A 12029-nucleotide genomic window follows, 5' to 3' on the forward strand; every position below is an offset into this window, starting at 1 on the left:
ATTAACTTTGTCAACCAGTAGCCATCCATCCAGTTGGGCTGGAGCACTCAAGAGCCTCAGCACCTGGGAGTGCCTTAGGATGTAGGTGTCGTGGGAGCTGCCTGGGTACCTTGCACAGACTTGCAGAATCTGCATCCTGTGGTCACACACTATCTGCATGATCATGGAATGGAATCCCTTCCTGTTAATGAAGGCACCCGGCTGACCCACTGGTGCCTTGATGGCCACATGTGTGCAGTCGAACCCAGCAATCACTGCAAAACCTCTGGCTCACTCAGCCTGCTGGCCTCCTCCATACGGAAATGAATGAAAGTCAATACCTGCCTGAACAGAGCTTCTGTCACCAGCTTGATGCAACTGTGGACAGCTGATTGGGAGACTCCACACAGATCCCCCACTGAGCCCTGGAAAGAGCCAGATGCATAGAAGTTGAGGGCTGCTGTGACCTTCAGAGCCACTGGGGTGTCTACCCACACAGTCGGAGGTGATCTCAGGCCCAATCATCAGGCAAATGGAGGTCATGGTCTCCCTTCAGACATATTGAGGTAGCTGCATTGCTGCATGTAAACCCTGGCAGCAGTATAGTGGCATCTTCTGTGGCCCCCTTTGCCTTGGACTTCCTGCTGGCCCTGCACCCCTCTGTGCCTGTGCCTTTTCTCCCACAGGTTCCTCCCCTGGAAACTGCATTGGGACACCTGGCCTTCTCTCCCTTCTGCCCCTCTCTTCCTCCTCAGAGAATGTGCCACAAGTGGAGACCACAATCCCCATTACCAGGGTAATGGAAGGCTGTCTGAAACCTGGAAGTGTCCACACGGTTTGAATTCTCTGGGATCCTTGGAGAGGCCAAGGAGTCCTTAAATGAAGCCTGGAAATGCTAAGCATCAAACCCCAAACATAGATGAAGCTGTCAAATACCAATAAGTCACCAGTGGCAAACTATCTACCAAACTCCTTACTACTCACACTGGCAATGCTGCTGACCCTTTTTATCTCATCTGTGTTTGAGGTTTTTGAAATTGTCGGCTGGCCAGGATAGGCAGTGAAAAATAGCTGTCAATTGCCTTTTTAATGGCCTTAACTGGCCTCTTAATTAATGGAGGCTGTGGCTCCGGTACACTCATGCTCCCGCTGACTGGAATATTGCGCAAGTGCACAGTGACATTGGGACGCTTGCCTGACATCATCACACACTATTTTACACTTGAGCTGGTCGGGCGTGCGAAAATTTCTGCCCTAGGTTTTTTTCTCACTTAAATGTTGAACAGTTTTGTATTTAATATTTTCATATTTTACTTTGACAAGTATAAATAAGTGCCGACCACGAACTCTCTTAGTGGATGTGTTTCACAAGTTGGTTTTGAGTTGGGGTATTTTTTTCAATGAAATGTGATGACAGAGAAAGTGAGGTGATGGGTTTTGTGTAATGTGGTTGTTTAATCATGATGGAATGAAAATAAACAATTAGAGAGGGCAAAAAAAGAGAGATTTAAGCACTGGATAATAAGAAAGGACAGCAAATTAAAGAGGAAAGATTTTTCTTCAGAGTAAGGAGAAAATTGGCAGATTCAAAAGCCATAATATAAAAAACAGTTTTAATCGGCACAAGGATTTTCTCATCCCGATGTGGGGAAAACCCATGTCAGGCAGGTGGAAATGGAGGCATGTGGCTCCCACATGTGGAGGTGCTGCCCCCATCACTGTCACTAGCTATTTTGATTGATGCAGGAGAGGAGGCAGGTTGCAAGTCCACACACAGCACTCCTGCCCAAGCAGGCCCCATTGTGGTTCTGGCATTTTGGACCCCCCACTATTTTCTTGGAGCTGGGCCAATTTTTCTGGGTGACAGCTCAGAAGTGAACCATGAGGATCCCTGGTCTGGAGTCAGGAACTTTTGGCACGTAAGTTTAAAATGTATTGATAACTTCACATGTCATAATGCAATACTCTAAGATAAGTTAAATATGTTTTTAAAACAGTGAATAATAGTAGTGTTTTAGCTTAAAAGGTAAACAACTATTACATTTACCAGCATTGTGGAAATGGAATAATGTTCAGGCATATTAGAGAACATTAACCAATGAATAAAGTGCTCTTTTGCATTGAACAGTATTGACTTGACTGTGTAATTTGTCCCCATAATTTAATCTTTTAATTGAATGACAGATCAGTCATCATTTTGCCTGCTTTTAAGCTTGAATAGGTGGTTAAGGTCTTTCAATGCCTTCAAAGGTTTGAATGTATTCCATTCCAGAGACTTTGTTTATACAGCTGTGCATGGAATCCCCTTAAAATGCTTGGCTGAGCTCCAAATCCTATTGAATTCAGCTCAGCATGGCTTGTTGAAACAGTTGTCAAGGAGACTATGAGTTTATTTATCTAGAAACATTTATGATCACTTAAGAGGAGTATATTTTTGAAGTGGTTTTTGAATGAGTGTTTATCTTAATAGTTCTGTGAGCATTTCAAAGACTTCCCAATGTTACTATAGGGCTCAAGAGTTCTGTATGCAGTGGATACTTGGTGACAGGGCATGGGGGTGAGGGGTTATGGGGTGGGTGAACAGGCCTGGAGGGTAGGGTGAGGCATGGAGGCATGGGGAGTGAGAGTTGGTTGAGGGGGCTAGGAGGTGAGACTTAGGAGGCCTTGCACTCATCTACAGAGCTGAACTGATGTTGGAAAATGGAAGCGAGCCTTCTAACCAGGATGCCTTGGCATCCACCTGCCTCCATTCCCACCTGTGCCCTGCTTTGGGGACCCGCAGCCCTGATTCCAACTCTGGGGGGAAATACAGTGGGTTGGCATGGCCACTCTGAAGGCTAAACTGCGATACCAGAGAATGGCCCGAGTCCTCAGTGTTCCTACTTCACAACATCAAGAAACTGCATATGTGATTATGTTTTCATATATACTAAAATCATGAATAAATGCACCTGAAAAAGAATCATGTTCTTACATAAAATAAGGTAACTGGAAGTTGTCATGTACGCTCAGCCTTCTATCTCATGATTGCATGCCGTGTTTCTTTTAAGAACCAACAAAGGGATCCTCGCTAAGTGTTCCCTTCAAATAACAGATAACTTAGTCCTAACAGTACTGTTGCAGTCCTGACAGCAGTGTTCCAGAATTTTGAACATTTACTCTAAACCCATCTGTATAGCCTTCAATTTCTTTCACAACCATATGTTCTTCCAACTTTTTTTAATCACTCGAGCATTAACTGTTTTTCAGAGAGGGCCAATCCCACATGTGTGGGGGGGAAAAACAATTTTTTGCAATTTGAGTTTTGTTGGGGCTTATTAATTTGTTCCCTTTATTTAGACACTACAAAAAGCTATACATAATTAATGATCATCTCCTCGTGTTGTCATCTATCAGAAATAGCAAAACGTTAAATACATTCTGGCATTTAAGCTGAAATCACTTAATTGCGTAAATGTTATTCCATACAGCTGGATTGTTAAGCGATGGATTGTAGAAAGTGGCTAAGTTACTTCCAGATGTCAATTTAGATGGAAAACTATAAATTACACAACTTGTAAATAGCAATCACTGATGTCAAGAGGTTTGAATATTTTTCTCAGCTTGTTTTGATCAGTTTAAAGAGAAATGTCCTGAGCCATTGAATTCCAATGTTTACTCCTAAATGTTTTATGTTCCATGATTGCTTTGACAATTTTAAATCAACTACTTTTCATTGCAACATACAGAATGTTGACAAAGATATTTACTTCAACAATTTGGTCTCTTTTTAAAAGGAGACTGATTTATTTTCCCTTTGCCCTGATCATTTTAGGCATTACAACCTAGTGCCAGAGATATTGGCTCTATTTCCCTTATCATAGCTGCTGACACTCTTAACAGCCTGCAAGTGCCTGCCACACATTCATGAATAAGGTGACAGGACTTCAATCTTAGGCACATCCAAACAAATGGCCAAATGTTAAAAGATGCTGTAAGCTTGCTACATCTCGTGACTTCAGGGAATTCAAAGCTGGTTTTGCTTCTGTTCAAGAGTTATGAGAAGAGTTTTTGACTTTTATTTTAAAATAGTTCGTAGTATTGATTTGTGGGAAAGTCACATGGGCACTTGTTCAAAAAGGACCATTGTGACTATAGTCTATCTGGTCGGTCTCATGCATGACTAAAAATTATGCTCCATGGACAGCCAGCAAGCACATTCGACTGGAGTCAAAGATATCAGTCTTGAGTTCCGTTACGCTAAAGAAACATGACCACCTCATCGGGGAGCTTTCAGACAAGTTCACATCCTGGAACACCAGGCAGCAGCCTGCTCTGAAAACTGTTACCATGCCAACATGTCAACGGGCCATTTGTTGTATGTAGTGAAACACAATCTTTTTCGATATGTATTTTCATTCAGTTTCATAATTATGAAACCTGTTGGATGAAATGGTTGCTGAGAATAGCTTTCATCTCTTAAAAGCAAACCAGCCAGAGTTTATCTTCTACAAATACTACAGTTACTATGAACTACTGCATAATAAAGGCATCATGCTCTCTGGCTGTTTGTCACTGATATATATGTATAATGATGCAATCAGATACCATCTGAAGATTGAATGCAATTCTTTTCTATTTATGTTGAATACGGGATCGAGATACAGAACACTGATGCTCGCATGGTCCATTTACAATGCCCTGCCATCTGAGGAACCCTGTTAACCAGTTAAACCTCTGCATGTTCTCTATCCGATGCTTCCTTTCCACAGGGCAAGTGATGACGGGGTTATCCCTTGCAAACAAGTAATTTTCAACAATGTGATTATTCTTAGCTATGGCAGATAATACCTGTGAGGCACTGGAATCATAGTCCAGCATTTTGGTAGCAAGATCAAGGAGAAGCAACATAAAATACAGGGTGTGATTCTAAAATGTGTGCAGGAGCAGAGGGACCTGTGGGTGTATTGTGCACAAATCATTGAAAGTAGCGGGGCAGGTTTTAGAAAGCAGTTAATAGAGCATATGGGATCCTGGGCTCTATAATAGGGGCTTGGAGTACAAAAAACAGGGAAGTTATGATAAACCTATATAAGAACTCGGAGCAGGAGTAGGCAATTCAGCCCCTCGAGCCTGCCCCGCCATTCATTATGATCATGGCTGATCTCATTTCGGCCTCAACTCCAATTTCCTGCCCTCTCCCCATAACCTTTCAACCGGTTACTAATTTAATATTTGTCTATCTCCTCCTCAAATCTATTCAGCGACCTGGCATCCACTGTACTCTGAGGTAGTGAATTCCACAGATTCATGACCCTTTGAGAAAAGTAATTCCTCCTCACCTGTAATTTAAATCTACCACCCCTTAGCCTAAAACTATGGCCTCTCATTCTAGAATGCCCCAGAAGGGGAAACATCCACTCCACGTCTACATTGTCTATCCCCTTTAGCATTTTATATACCTCAATTAGATCTCCTCTCACCCTTCTAAACTCGAGCAAATATAGGCTTAAACTTCTCAATCTCTCCTCATAAGACAAGTCCCGCATCTCTGTAATCAATCTCGTGAACCTCCTCTGAACCATCTCCAGTGCAACTACACCCTTCCTCAAGTAAGGGGACCAAAACTGTGCATAGTACTCTAGGTGCGGTCTCACCAATGCCTTGAACAGTTGCAACAACACTTCCCTATTTTTACATTCTATTCCTTTAGCAATAAATGTCAAAATTCCATTTGCCTTCATTATTACCTGCTGTACCTACATATTAGCTTTCAGCGATTCATGCACAAGGACACCCAGATCCCTCTGCACTGAAGCATTCTGAAGTTGTTCTCCATTTAAATAAAAAGTCACCTTTTTATTCTTCTGACCAAAATGGATAACCTCACCTTATTCACATTAAACTCCATCTGCCAAATTTTGGTCCATTCATCTAATCTGTCCATATCCATTTGTAAATTTCTTATCTCTTCATTGCAACTTACTTTCCCACCTATTTTGGTGTCATCTGCAAATTGAGCTATAGTACCTTCTATCCCTGAAACCAAGTCATTAATATAGATGGTAAATAGTTGGAGCCCAAGGACGAACCCTGTGGCACCCCACTAGTTACAGCTTTCCATCCAGAAAAAGACCCATTTATCCTGACTCTCTGCTTTCTTTTGGTTAGCCAATCCTCTATCTGAGCTAATATATTGCCCCAAACTCCTTGTGTATTAATCTTTTGTGCAGCACTTTATCAAAGGCCTTCTGGAAGTCCAGATATACCATGTATACAGGATCCCCATTATCCACTTTGCTTGTCACATCTTCAAAGAATTGTAACAAATTAGTCAAACATGATTTACGCTTCATAACATCATACTGACTCTGATGGATTGCATTTTGACTTTCTAAATGCTCCATTACTACTTCCTTAATAATGGATTCCAACAATTTCCCAATGACAGACGTTAAACTAACTTGTCTATAGTTTCCTACTGTCTGCCTCCTCCCCTTTTTGAATAAGGGCGATATATTAGGGCATTTTTCTAATCCACTGGAACCTTTCCAGAATCCAGGGAATTTTGGAATATTATAGCCAATGCATCCACTATCTCTGCTGCCACTTCCTTTAATACCCTGAGATGTAGGCTATCAGGCCCTGGGGACTTGTCACCCTTTAATCTCAATAGTTTGCTCAGTACTTTTTCTCTAGTGATGGCGATTGTTCTAAGTTCCACCTTCTCTATATCCTCTGCACTACCTGTTACTATTGGAGTGGTAGTAGTGTCCTTCACTGTGAAAACTGAGGCAAAATATTCATTAAGTGTCTCTGTCATTTCTGCGTTCCCCACTACTAACTCCTCAGTCTCGTCCTCCAAGGGACCAACGTTCACTTTAGCTACTCTTTTTCCTTTTATGTACTTGTAGAAGCTTTTGCTATCAGTTTTTACATTTCTTTCATAATTTACCCTTGCTCTTTTTATTATTTTTTTTAGTAACCCTTTTTTGATCTTTAAAAGTTTCCCAATCGTCCAGCCTGCCACTGACACTGGTTTGGCCTCAGCTGGAGCATTGTGTCCAGGTCTGGGTGCCACACTTTAGGAAGCATATGAAGATATTAGAGAGGATGCAAAAATATTCAAGAGAATGGTTCCAGGGATGAGGAATTTCAGTTATGTGCATAGGTTGGCAATTCTAGGTGTGGTCTAGAGAAGATTAAGAGGAGATTTAATAGCAAGTTCGAGAGCATGAGGACTCTGGACAAAGTAGTTAGGGAAAATCTGTTCTCATTGGTGGAAGGGTGGAAAGTGGGATTAAGATGAGCGGCTAGTTTCTTTTTCACCTTTTTCTGGCCAGCACATGCATGATTGGCCTCTTTCAGCACCATAAATTTTCTATGGTTCTAATGCTGATAAGCTGCCCTCACACAATGGTGTTCTTTAAGGAACGCTTACATCACACACTTCCAATAAAGATTTAAATGCATCTGCCTGACATCACACAAGGGGCGTGGATACTAGTTTAACTGAGGTTGTCATCTAAGGAATGCGAATCTCTCAGTGGGACACTATCACTGAGTAAGTGGAAGGCTAAACCTCAAAATAAGAAGACTCCAAAGTACAAAGTCACAATGCCTTCAGTTGACAGGAACATTTACATTATCCTCAAAAGTATTAACAAAAGTGCAATTGTCGCCCCCATTATGGACAGCAGGCTGACACTGCCGAAACCGCCCACCACTGCACTTAGTTTCATTATGGGAAAATTCCACCCAAAGTGTGAAATAATTATATCCCTTTAAGCAATGAACTTGAACAGGCCAAGTCTCAGGATTGCCAATGCATTCAAATTACATCAACAGGGTGTAGAGTGGAATGGATTCTCAGCAGGAGTCATGTGAAAATCTCTGAGGAAAATAATATAAATAAATACACTATGACAGATGAGATTTGTACCTGCAGTATTGTCGTGTTCTGGTTCCAAAAATCGACATCACAAAATATAGCAGGTGCCCCTGCAGAGCATTCTGATATGTAGTTGAATGATACTGAGTGAAAGCAATGCATAACAAGATCACATGAGGGGGGCAATTTTAACCAAACCCACCAGGAGGGCAATTGACAGGATCAGATAAACAATGTTTTATACTCACCAAGTATTACAATTCTGCTGATCATTTCAGGAAATGTTGATCCACCTTGGATGAGAGGAACAGGAAACAATAACTGCTGGAAGTATGATAAATAGCTACTTGTGACTCTTATAGGTCACAGATATTTTGAAATAATGCACCCGGGATGAAAGATTTCAGAAAATTGAAGGAAGCGAAGAAAGAAAGGAATTGCGGTTAAAGCAGATAATTAGGACGTTCTTCCGAAAACGTGCTGTCCAGTGGATTTCGTTTTCAGTGACCACAGCAATGCCTCGTCCAGCAGCACGATGCATGCTGTGCAGCACAGATAACAGTGTCATTTGTTTAAGGCATGACAAGACAAACGCCATTTCCTAAAAATTAATGGAGAGCAGCTGCAGACCGCCTTAGAATTAAAGATCTAAGAAACAAATAGTAAATCCAGCAAATAACATCCCAGTCGTGTATGCCACAATATTCTTGAATAAATATTTTTGCAAATTGACTGAAACAATTTAAACCAAAGTTTTCAAGGGAGTTTTCCAGAACAGTATCACAGCCTAAACGCATACCCTGTTTTTAAATATGTGTATTTTCCCCACGCATTAACCTTTTTTTTGTCCTAGTCATTCTACTTCGGTACAAACTATCATATTAAAAGAAGAGTAAGACGATTGGGACTTTATTGTAGCTATTAGCATCTTTGGGGTACAGATAACATAATTATTTTGGTCTTTAATAAAAAAAATGCATGAAGAAGAGGAGTGTAAACTGTGTACTCTAGACAAGAAGGAATGAGTGTAACCTTTTCAAGTCTCAAAAGAGAGCAGTAATTGGAATATTTACCTGCTCACCACAACTGACTTTGAAAACTGTGAATGCTGTGCTGATTAGTCCTTTTTAAAAAAAAGCTGTCTGGATACCGGTTAAGACTGAGGTGGAGAATAGATTTAGGTAGCTAAATTCCCTATGGATTCAGTCCTGTTAGGACCATGGGAATGTTATCTTTGCAATGCTAGCAGTCAGAGTGAGTAATGCATGATGCCAAATTGACGGTGCAGAGTTTTTACTAAATTACCTTTAGCGAAGATGGGGGAGGAAGAGTCAGGGGAAAACTTTTATAACACTTACTGTCTTCCTAGAAGTTTTATTGCATTCATTCACAGCCCTCAGGGGATTAAATAAGTTGAAGATATTTCATGTTACAGTAAATTGACCTGTCTTTTGGAAAGCATGGCCTTCACGGACCAAACTGCTATTTTTTTTTCATTTCATACTGACTTAAGTTATTGTCAGAGATTTTTGATTTCATCCCATAGTTCTCCTCAGATGCAGGGAGAAGAGATTTGGAGAAGAGTGGAGCCAAGTTTCGTTAACATTGGGAGTTGGGGCACCGATTGCTCTCTGTCCCTGTGCCCCTCCATGTCACTGGCAAAAGGCCCAAGCCACTTTGATGGTCAGATCTCATCTGCCTGGTGAGCTGCGAGCTCCAAATTGGGATGAGGCGAGGTGAGTGGGGTGGGGGTCCAGCAAGAAATCGGGCGGATCCCCTGTGAAGCCAAACTAGAAATCTAACTTAAATCGACTGAGGCAATCACGTGAGTTTGAGGGCGGGGCTGAAATTGTGAGACTGATCGACTGTTTTGGTGAGCAGCTTGCTGAGGCCCCTTTAATGGCTGCTTGCTAGACCATTCTATCCCCAGTACCAATTGGCAGAGCTTGTACTGAAAATTGCACTGGGATCATTGCCTTCTCTATGTTAATGAGCTGGTCAGTTCAACATCTTTATTTTCCATGTGCCCATATCTCACCCCATTCCTGCCCAGTTCAAGCAATGAAAATTGTCCATATGTGTTTTGATTTCTTCTTCCATGACATAGTCATAATAGTTTACGATCCATTTTTTTTAAAAAAAAAAATGTTTTTGCCCAATTGGGAGCCCGGGTAATTTGCTTCACCTTCATAGTTTTCTAACACTCTTCATTCAAAGGCATTTTCAGAAAGAGACTGAACTCACATGGCAATTTTCACAGGGACTGAACAGTTCACATCTCACATTAATCACAATTACCAGCTATCACATGAGCACTCACCAATCAGATAACAGAGCTGACAGTGCAAGAATATTGCTTCTTCCCAGTTCAGTCTGACATTCTGGGCTGCTTGTTCTCCACTTAACTCGCACAACATTTCAATTAACTTAAATGGGCTGCAAAAGGCAGTCAATGTGATTGAAAGCTTTTAAATACATTTAAACGTCCTAAACACACCAGTACAGATAAATAGGAGCATACAATGAAGTTAAATTCAATTTTGAATTGGTCTAAATTTCTACCCTAATACAAAAGCAAAATACTGCAGGTCCTGGAAATCTGAAATAAAAACAGAAAATGCTGGAAACATTCCGCAAGTCAGGCAGCATCGATGCAGAGAGAAATGGAGTTAACATTCCAGGAATCATCTGAAATTTTAACTCTGTTTCTTTCCACAGATGCTGCCTGACCTGCTGAGTGTTTTTAGCATTTTCTGTTTTTATTTAAAATTCTGCTCTGTTTAGAGTTACCTGTCACTTTACTGACAAGGGCAAAGTTGCCACTTCGGTCCCTATGGTCCCTCTCAAAGTCTTTGTTAAAACACACCACAAGTGCTGATGGCAGCAAACGCAATTTTCTTACTGCCCATCACGCATGTCATTTGCATTCCTCTTCTTTCTGGAGTTATTTTTGTGTTACATAAAATCTGAGATGATGGACAGGAAAAGTAGTTCAATTCTTTTCCATTTTGAGCTGGTTACGGAAAGGTACAAAGCTTCTAGCAGATTGTCCAACCCAATGCATTTCTGTCTCTCCCCTTTGTATCTCTTCAGTACTTTCTGGATTTCAATGTGTGGGAAATCATTGGAAGGAAGGGAGATGACCTGTGTGCAATCCCTCTGTGACCCACCATACATCCAACTGGTTAACCAGCAATCAAATATGGGAAACTTACCTGATTTCCCTACTGATCTGCTGGACCAGTGGATCCAGACAGTCCAAAACCTATCCAAGTTTGTAGCACCTCTTTCCCTATCTTTTTCACACTTTAAACCAAACCAATATTGACTCGCTCTTATATCAGGATACTTTCTAAGCATTTTTGCTTACACTAGTTCCCAAGAAAATAACAACCCCACTGTGTCTTCACTATCCTTATTACACACAAATAGACAATCTAATTCACACAAAATAAACAAGGGACAGAAATATTGTTTAGCTGCATTTCCTAGTTAAAAAGTGAAATGCTGTTTTCTGTTTGCAGAGATCCTGTAATTTAAAAAAAAATGAACATTGACAGTGATGTTATTAGTTCTATGCTTTACTCTCAGCTATTTCTGTCATTTTTCTCTTTCTGTTGCCATTACTCAGCTCTGCACAGCAGTGTCGCTGGCTAGGAGGAAAAACAACATTATAGCGCATCAATCTCATCTCACCTCCTGCTGGTTCATCACGTACTGACAGATTACCTTCTATTCCCAGCAGGCAGAGGAGAGTTCAAGGGAAGTAGAGATCATGGCAAAAAATGGAAAGATAGGATTATAACCATGCCGTGAATCGAGCATATATAGAATGATAACATTAAAAAAGAGATAAACTGAAGTGGTTTTATGCACAAGTGGTCTTTGTAGCAGAGCCCATGGATAGTTTTATCACATATATCAGCTGTGTTCAGTGGGTAACATTCTCATCTCTGAGTCAGAAGGTTGTGGATATAAATACCACTCTAAGGGCCTAAGCACAAAACCTAAGTTGATGTTACAGAGCAAGATCTCTCTGCCTCAGATGGATACAAAAGATACCATGACAATATTTTGAAGAAGAGCACACAAGGTCTGCTGCACAGGAATTTGATGGGGCAGCCTACAGGGCAATGGTGATGGTTGTGCACAAAAAAATGCTTAAGCGCATGGGAAAACC

At 41.1% G+C, this 12029-nt stretch overlaps 1 protein-coding gene across 3 annotated transcripts in view; it reads right to left on the reverse strand.

Annotated features, from left to right (window-relative positions):
• Positions 1-12029, reverse strand: part of angpt2b (angiopoietin 2b) — a 263137-nt gene that overhangs the window by 175233 nt on the left and 75875 nt on the right. Inside the window, exon 1 of one of the 3 annotated variants that reach the window (XM_041212759.1) lies at positions 8098-8191. The exons of the other annotated variants lie outside the window; for them this stretch is intronic. The gene's annotated coding sequence lies outside the window, so the exon portion shown is untranslated. Of the gene's footprint in view, positions 1-8097; positions 8192-12029 lie in introns of those variants that run through there. 3 annotated transcript variants of the gene reach the window in all.

This window comes from Carcharodon carcharias, chromosome 19 (assembly GCF_017639515.1).
Source record: "Carcharodon carcharias isolate sCarCar2 chromosome 19, sCarCar2.pri, whole genome shotgun sequence".
NCBI lineage: Eukaryota > Metazoa > Chordata > Chondrichthyes > Lamniformes > Lamnidae > Carcharodon > Carcharodon carcharias.